At 42.8% G+C, this 9,738-nt stretch overlaps 1 protein-coding gene across 3 annotated transcripts in view; it reads right to left on the reverse strand.

Moving 5' to 3' along the window:
* The window catches only part of COA1 (cytochrome c oxidase assembly factor 1), a 52,939-nt gene that overhangs the window by 41,768 nt on the left and 1,433 nt on the right, over window positions 1-9,738 (reverse strand). Inside the window, exon 1 of one of the 3 annotated variants that reach the window (XM_069960330.1) lies at window positions 9,537-9,681. The exons of the other annotated variants lie outside the window; for them this stretch is intronic. The gene's annotated coding sequence lies outside the window, so the exon portion shown is untranslated. Of the gene's footprint in view, window positions 1-9,536; window positions 9,682-9,738 lie in introns of those variants that run through there. 3 annotated transcript variants of the gene reach the window in all.

Consider the following 9,738-nt stretch of genomic DNA (forward strand, 5'->3'; position numbering starts at 1 on the left):
GGCTCTGATACAGGAAGAATATCATGAAAGCAAACATGCTATTTGCTTATCTGCCTGGGAGCATCACTTTAAGGGCCTGCCTCCCCTGTAAGACCATGTAAAAGTAACGCCTGTCAGGAGATGAGATAGTCATGTTACTCTTTACAATCTTATGATATAAAATGTATAGAGTAAGTTATTTGGTAGGGAATAAATGAGTAATATGCAGAGAATGAGCAGGTGCCTCTCCAGACCATGAGCAAGGTTTCCCTTTAGATGCAGTGGGAGTTACAAGTCCTCAGAATAGCACAATGTTATAGGGTGTAAAGTAAAAGGGTCTGAAGGCTTTCCTAATGCACTGTACGCCTGTACGAGGGGTAGTCTGATGTGAGCCCCAAATGTTAGGCTGATCACCAGGGTCATGCTTCTGGTATTGCCTGTCAGCATCTGCATGGAAATAGGCAATAAAATGAAAGATTACATGATGTCTATTAAAATTGCTGGGCCATCTGTGTATAATATGGACATTCTAGGTCTGCTACACTGAGAGCTTAGAACCATAAACTATTCAGCTAATAGGGGGGATTTTATCATGTACATGTCCTCTATCATTACGCTGCATCACAATAAAGATGGATGGAATCCTGTTCCTATTTTCAGACAATAATATAGATTACATTGACTAGTCAGACGAAGCAGAAAGTGGCTTGTGAAGTCTGGTATCCTGTATTATACAATGTAGCATAATGCACATGCCATCTGATCTTTCATCAGGTAACTCCTAATACTGATGTCAGCAGACGCTTACAAGAACCTCATGTCTCTGGTTCTAATCCTTACAGTAAAATTTGCAGAAACTGGATAAACCAGTGTCCTCCACTTTGCCTTCTCTTCTGTAGGTGACGTATAATGTGGCGTTTTCATCAGAAATGAGGGAACATCAAAGACGCCTGTGGCACAGTACTTACTCACATGCTTACAAAGCACATTATGCAGGATAAAGAGGCAAGCTAGTACAGCGCTTTCTACTTTAACAATGGTAAAGGGAAATGATAATATACTTTCCCATTGGTAAAATCTTCTCTCCCCAGAAACAGCACCACCCTTGCCCATATTAACTGCAGACTTGCTGGTGGCATGTATAAGGCTCTGTTCACACCGTTCATCGCAGTCATATTTGCTGAAACAATAGCATAGCATGCCACAAATTTGTTTTCCACTGTAAGGGTGGGTTCATACTGAGGAATTGTCACGGATAATGTCCGCGGAATTCCGTCGGCTGTCCGCGCGCACGCCTTTCCGCCGGCTCTATAGACACCGTTCTATGGGCCGGCATATTCCGCTATCCGCCGAAAGAAGTGACATGTCCCTACTTTCGGCGGATAGCGGAATATGCCGGCCCATAGAATGTTGTCTACGGAGCCGGCGGAAAGGCGCACGGCCGTGCGCGCGGACAGACGATGGAAGTCCGTTGAGTTAATCCACGAGAATTCCGTAGTGTGAACCCACCCAAACGATGGACACCATGACAGAAAAAGGATTGACCACATTATAAAAGTCAGTGAGAGTGCCATTAGTATCCATTGTATGGATGGATCCAGCACTCATCAGTGTTATCATTCCTCACCCATGACAGAGAAGAACAATGGAATGACAATGCATATCAGAACAGAGCCAGACTGTACAGTAGAAAGGACAGGAGCTATGCATTGTGCCTCCTACCAGTTAATCCCTATATCAATGCTCAAAATGAATGTAGTGAATAGAAAGTACCCAAGATACAAGCATCAACCAGATGTGGATTCCTTGACGCCTTGTGAGATCATTACAGGGTCCTCCCAAAAAGACAAGAGCTAGATCAGATCTCCACAGTCATGTATTACAAAAAGAAAACGTCATTGATTGTAAAAGGGTAGTTTGATCTGAGCCCCAATGGTTAGGCTGATCACCAGGGTCATGCTGCTGGTATTGCCTGTCAGCATCTGCAGGGAAATAGGCAATAAAATGATAAATTACACCATGTCTATTAAAATTGCAACTGTGTATAATATGGACGTTCTAGGTCTGCTGCAGTGAGAGTTTAGAACGACAAACTATATAGCTAACAGGGGGAATTTATCAAGGCTTGAATGCCAATTTAATAATGTAAGCCATAATTTGTGTTTGTAAGCCATAATCTTCCTGTTTGTGCAAAAAATGGTGATAGCATTGATAACTTTTACATCTGGATATAGCCAGTGTTGTCAGCAAACAATGACCATTTCAAGGAACAGTTGTCATAAATAAATGACTGCGGTGGGCAGTCACTCTCAGCGTTATATTATTTTACGTTTAATAAACTTTTTCCTCCATGCAAGAACACTGTGAGTAGGTTCATGTAGCATCCAGCTGTGAATACTGTAGAAATGGTAAATACTGCCATCTAGTGGGAAAAATACAAAACTTATCAAAACCCACAACAGAGTAATGTCAAGGAGGAGCACTAACAGATCTTGAGGGCAGGCCATATCTGCCCACAGACCAGGTGTGTGCAAATGTTTCTACAGGTATGCAAGATATGTTTCTATAAATATCACTGTACTTGCATACTCTGAATGTAGGCATAGGCCACATTCACCCGAGGGAAGCCAAGAGAATGTCAGCATACCTTTATATGTATATAGCGGGCCATGCAGTATACAGTGCCTACAAAGGCACCTATGGGTGTTCTGTAATAACTGCAAATAGTTAACCTAGCAATACACCAACACATTCCAATAGGTTTTATATGAACAAACACACACCTGCTCCCTCACTCACCAAAGGAACTCACTCGGTTCTATATTGACTAGACACACCTGCCCACACTGTACCACCACTAGAGATAAGCGAACCGGGGTCAGGTTCGAGTTGATTCGAACCCGAACGTTCGGTATTTGATTAGCAGGGGCTGCTGACGTTGGATAAGGCTCTAAGGTTGTCTGAAAAACATGGATACAGCCAATGACTATATCCATGTTTTCCACATAGCCTTAGGGCTTTATCCAACTTCAGCAGCCACTGCTAATCAAATGCCGAAAGTTCGGGTTCAGATCGACTCGAGCATGCTCCAGGTTCGCTCATCTCTAACCACCACCAAAGGCAACAGTAGCTAATGCGTAGCGCTCTCTTTGGTGGCCATCATCTTTGGTCAGTGTGAATTGACTTTCATTTGTGAACATCACCGAGGTCCAGTGGTCCCTAGTACAGTATATATGCACCTTACAAGACAATGAGACTTTGGTGTTGGAGATGTTACAGTGTAGGCAGGTGTGTCTAGTCAATACAGAACTGCTCTACACTTTAAGGCTGGGTTCACACTACGTATATTTCAGTCAGTATTGTGGTCCTCATATTGCAACCAAAACCAGGAGTGGATTAACAACACAGAAAGGCTCTGTTCATACAATGTTGAAATTGAGTGGATGGCCGCCATATAACAGTAAATAACGGCCATTATTTCAATATAACAGCCATTGTTTTAAAATAACAGCAAATATTTGCCATTAAATGGCCGCCATCCACTCAATTTCAACATTGTGTGAACAGATCCTTTCTGTGTTTTTAATCCACTCCTGGTTTTGGTTGCAATATGAGGACCACAATACTGACTGAAATATACGTAGTGTGAACCCAGCCCCAGAGTGGTACAGTGACAAGCCCATATTACTTGAATAACATCATTAATCCAGTCATTGTGCCTCTGAACAGCACAGGCCTAATTTCATCTTCATGGACGACAGTTCTCCAGCTCATTGAGGTTGCATCATAAGGAAATGGCTGCTTGAGACTGGGGTACATGAAATTGAGGCCAGCACTTTCTCCAGACCTTGATGCCATAGAAAACCTATAGGATCACCATATAGAGGCTCATAACTCTGTAGCCCAGAATCTCAATGACGTGAAGGCCATCCTACAAGAAGAGCAGGATACCATGCCTCAGCAAGCAGTAAGTCAACTTGTGAACAAAATGAGACGTCGTTGTCAAGCTGTAATTGATGACAAGTTATTGAGACAATGACATTTTTTGTTGAGGTATACCCACCATTGTTATAGGCTTTTGTTTCAATAACTTGTTTGAGATGACGAAATCACCATTACATGCTTCTACTGAAATGCCCTACTTTCTTGATATAATATCATGGTACTGGGAACTTTTTTGTTTTCCATAAATGTTAGCCACAAGAAAAATATCCCATGTGAGCAGTGTATATGGGTACCTCACTGTGAGGCCAACCTCAAAGTTTGAGAAGCACTGCTGTAAAGTATAGGAACTTATCAATGCTCTCCTATTATTTAGCGATTGGTCATATGGCATCCATCCTAATGTTTATCCAATACATAAACAACACTAATGTTAAAGTGTACAAGCCTGGAGGACAGAAATGGCTGCACATCGCACCCATTTAGCATAGGGACTCGTGTATCAGAAGACCTGCAAGAGGCAATATGGTTTGATCAAATTATATACTAACTTCTGATGTTCATTTTTAATGTAGCTGAACAAGCTTTCGTATAAACCATGGATGCGATGTGCAGCCATTTCTGTCCTTTAGGCTTGTGCATTTTATGTATTCTCTCCCTTTTTTCATTGTGACTAGCACTCCTCCCTTGTAAGACACATGTGATCCAAATTAGCAGGAAGCACCTGTGTACATATGGTAAGTACCTCTTTCTCCCATTCTACCTGCTGGTTGTTTGGTCAGTAGTAACACCTTGTTCACACTTGTGTTGCTTGGCGTCCGCCTTCTCCGCTGGCGGCGCCTGTGGGGGCCCTTGGGGTTTGGTCCTGTGACAGTGGGGTTGCAGGGCCATTCTATGCCCACCCTTCCCTGCTTGTGCACGCTTTGCGGGGTTGGCGTCCGATCACCGGCACAGTGTCGTTTAGGCAATATGATTTGATCAAATTATATACTAACTTCTGATGTTGATTTTTAGGCTATGTTCACACTACGTAAAAGTACAGCCGTTGTTGCCATCGGCAACAACGGCCGTACTTTGTGCAGAGTGGAACACTTCGTCTGCTTTAATGGGATCCCGGCCAGAGCATATACACATCGTATGCGCTCCGGCCGGGATCCCGTCAGTTAATTGCGGCCATAGGAAACCATGTCAGTTCATACAGTGAAGCGAGCGGCTCTGGCCACTTGCTTCATTATGTGCTGTGGGAGGTTCTGATGTGGGCGCAGGGTGATGCGCCCGCATCAGAACCCTGCGGCCAAAAGTTTATCCGGCCGGTACTGCAGTACCAAGCCGGGATGATCCGTGCAGAGACCAGCCGTTCCTTGACTCGCCCGCGGTCACGGAACGGCCGGTCTCTCAAGTTGTGTGAACATAGCCTTAATGTAGCTGTATATAACAACCATGGGCACGATGTGCAGCCATTTCTGTCCTCTAGGCTTGTGCAACTAATGTTAAAGTGTACCTGCAATTTGGAAAAACTTTTGCCATAGAGACATAAAAAGCAAAAAATGGCCAGCATTCCAATATTACAGTCCACACTGTGCAGGTTGTGTGCTGCTGTGGCTAATATACAGACAAAAACTGAAAAATGCTACAGTAACCTGCAAGTACTAGGACTCGCCAAACATACTCCCTTCAGCATACACATGATAAAAACCTGCTCTAATACATTGTGAAAAATGAGGTTCTAAGCAAACTAATTAAATCGAGTGTACCATCTCACAATGAGTAAAGAGATGGTTCATAACACTGGCCTCTCTTGGAATATAAATCTGCAAAATTGGGCTTAAAGGGGTTGTACAGCGAAAATCTTTTTCTTTCAAATAAATTGGTGTCAGAAAGTTATATAGATTTGTAATTTACTTTACTTTAAAAAAAAATCTCAATTCTTCCCATACTTATCAGCTGCTGTATGTCCTGCATGAAAATGTTGTTTTATTTTCAGTCTGACACAGTGCTCTCTGCTGACATCTCTGTCTGAGACAGGAACTGTCCAGAGCAGTAATAAATTCCCATAGAAAGCCTCTTCTGCTCTGGACAATTCCTGTCTCAGTCAGAGATGTCAGCAGAGAGCACTGTCTCAGACTGAAAATAAAACAACATTTCCAGCATGACATACAGCAGCTGATAAGTATGAGAAGACTTTAGATTTTTTTATAGAAGTAAATTACAAATCTATATAACTTTCTGAAACCAGTTGATTTGAAAGAAAAAGATTTTCGCTGGACAACCCCTTTAAAGCAGGGATGGGGAACCTTTGGCCCTCCAGCTGTTGCAAAACTACAATTCTCATCATGCCTGGATAGCTGAAGCATTAGCTTCGGCTGTCCAGGCATGATGGAAATTGTAGTTTTGCAACAGCTGGAGGGATGAAGGTTCCCCATCCCTGCTTAAAAGAATTGAAGACCCACAGGACATGGGTGGAGTGCAAGCCAAAAGGAGGCAGCCACACCCCCACATATATAACACAAAAAGCAAAAAATATCCAGCACTCCAATACCGCTCTTCACATGGTGCAGACTGTACACTGCTGTGGCTAATAGACAGACAGAAAACATAAATATACTACAGCAATGCTACATACTATGACATGTCAAAGGTTTTTCCCCAAATGACAGTGACACTTTAACCAACATTTGACGTTACATTATTAGAATTACACTAAAAGGACAATATGTCAGTGCAATGAGGTCCCTGCAGGGGCATATTAGCTACAGCTAAGACCCTCACCAATAGGGTTATGCATACCTCCCAAGTGTCCCTCTTTTGGAGGGACAGTCCCTACTTTTAAGCCAAGTCCCTCTTTGCCCCTTACATGTCCCTCTTTTTGACCTAGGAATTATATTGGCATTAATAAACTTTATGTTGCTCTAGAAAGTGTCGGGTTTCTTACTGTATAATAGACCCAAACTTGCATATTGTTCTATCATGTGTTGCAAGTTGGATCCTAAAAATTGTTATATCCAGATGAATCATGTGACATTATGGCCACTTTCACACATCATTTTATATGGCCCCATACACACATCTGTAGGTGTTACTGATCTGTTTTGGACACATGATCCATGACACAAAAGAAAATTATTAAGCCATTGTGCGTCCTTGTCACTTATTTGAATCAGTGGGTCCCTGCAAATCAGGACAGTTACTGAGACACATTCCTAATCCTTTCCGCAGTTGTGGGTCTGTAATAACATACACGGTTACTGATGTGTGAATGAGAGCTAAGGATACAGTCACACATACAGGATCTGCTGCTGATTTGCAGACATCAGTGTAACTTAGGCTGCATTTACATAAAGAGATTTATCTGACAGATTTTTTTAGGGCCAAAGCCCGGAATCGATTCGAAAAGAGGATAGATCTCAGTCTTTCCTATATGACCTGTTCTCTGTTTATAGTCTGTTCCTGGCTTTGGCTTCACAGATCTGTCAGATAAATCTTTCTGTGTAAAAGCACCATAAGTGCATCAGTCTGCTGTAGATTCTGGATGTGTGATTGCATCCTAGAATTAAAAAGTATAGAAATGTCAGAAAAATTTTCCAAGCGTGAACCACCAGTGTCCCTTTCTGGCTGTCCAAAAAGTTGGGAGGTGTTTGGGAGGAATTTACTTATAGCTGCTGTATCACAATGGTGATTAGTTCTTCTCCTCCAGTTTAGCTGCACAGTGTGAACTATGACATGCGTACCCTCAGACATTACTAGCTGTCTTCTATTTAGATATGTTACTAATCAGGGAATTATTACCCGGGGCTCACTAGGAGACTAGTTACTGTTTTATCCACAGGTTAATGTTGGGATCAGCTGAAGCTGTTCTACCTTTCTGTGTGCACAAAGACTCGGCTCTGAACACTTTCCTTGCACACTACACACTATTCCCATACGGACATCTGTATCAGGTGAGCCAACCTCTTCTTGTTTTCTTATGGACTTTGTTCAGTTTTTGCAGGATACAGAATACAGCAATATAAATGTACAAAGGTGTTACATGGCTCCCTTGACACTCACATCAATTTAATCCAGATGACAAATATACAATATGGCATTCATCCACATTGACAATACTGCAGATATATTTCAATGCCCCCCCAAATGTCTGGCTGGAGGATAAAGGAATGGATAGCAGTTCTCAACAAGTCTGCAGTCGTGCTCTATGTGGAGTGACACTACAGAAGTATTGAGCGTCAGACATATCACAGAGCCTGCTGCTAAGTAGTAAGGGACAGCGGATTATTTGATTGATGCTTCCTCAAATGGTTTAGCAAGCAAGCCGTAAAATACGTGATCAGTTTACTGGCTGATTGCTGGACAAGGGCTGTTTATTAGGGACATTTATTCACCCGATAATAAGCCCATATAAAAGGGCCTTATGGTGTGTTTATACAGACAGATTTATCTGACAGGTTATTGAAGCCAAAGCCAGGAATGGATGTGAAAAGAGGAGAAATCTCAGTCTTTCCTTTATAACCTGTTCTCTGTTTATAGTCTGTTCCTGGCTTTGGCTTCAAAAATCTGTCAAATAAATCTGTCAGGCAAATGCACTATAATGTCATTTTAAGGCAGATTCCACATGGATTTCAAGCCTGATTTTGCCTTAGAATGCAACTGGAATCCAAGCTCTATTGATTTAAATGGGAAACATGACTTCAATCCCCAACGTAAGTCCTTGATGAGAATTCCATTTGGCATTACACCCCTGCACATTGAAGTTATTCTCCATATCTGCTTGGACATGATGAGGGATTGACAAGGATTTGTATGAACATATCATAAGGTTAATGTCACATTACGTTGTGTGGCGTCCATCAGAGACGTATGTCTGCAGGATTCCTAAACACGTATATACAAAGAATACCTCTGATGCTTGTCACTGAGTGGCATTTGAGAAAGAGATCACTGATCTCAGGGAGACCAGCCAAATGATAACACTGCCGGCTGCCTGTTAAAGCCCTCAATGCAGTGAAATCCTAGGTGCATTGCTCCCTGGGAAACATGAATATGCACAAGAAGAGCCCATGGAGCCTCATTCAGGAGTCTCCAAACACAGGACTAGCCAGTGGCATTTGTCAGTTTCCAGTGTTACAACTATGTAACTTACGTGGTATACTTTCTTCACTGGAAGCCATGTTATGAAAATACCTGCAAACACAACTAGGTAGCAGCCAACAACATGACACTCTTGTGGTCTCCACTGGGGACTAGGGGGCTATGGATGTGGTTACATCTGGTAAATGAATACTGCTAAAATAGTGTGAATAGAGCCAAACTCAATGCATTTGACAGTATCACCTTGTTCTGAAGAACACTACATTCAGCACTGGCACTAGGGGGCTGCCGTCTTCTTGATGGGTGGGGTGAGACCCCCTGCGATCACACCTTTCTCTACTATCCTGTGGACACGTGAACCATGCTGCAGGCTAATTCCCACCATGATTGAGAGCTGAGCTCTTCTCATATAGAGCCCTGTGCCTTCTACTAGATGGATGACAACCAGTAAATCCCATGCACACCTAGACGTGACCATAGCTTTCAGCAATCATTCAGCAAACAACAAGAACAGACGCATGGCCACTCACTGTGTGCTTCAGTTCCCTGCGCTTCCTTGAAGGTCGCAACTTTATTGACAAACAGCACGATACATAGAAGTAAGCCATGGCTGGTGATGGCAGCACGGCCCCAGACCGCTCCTGCCTGCAGTACAGCTTAAAGTAGCTACAGACTTACTACACTGCTAACCAATACACGGAAGGAACAGCTGTAGGCTATACCACCTGCGCA

Source organism: Dendropsophus ebraccatus, chromosome 2 (assembly GCF_027789765.1).
Source record: "Dendropsophus ebraccatus isolate aDenEbr1 chromosome 2, aDenEbr1.pat, whole genome shotgun sequence".
Lineage (NCBI taxonomy): Eukaryota > Metazoa > Chordata > Amphibia > Anura > Hylidae > Dendropsophus > Dendropsophus ebraccatus.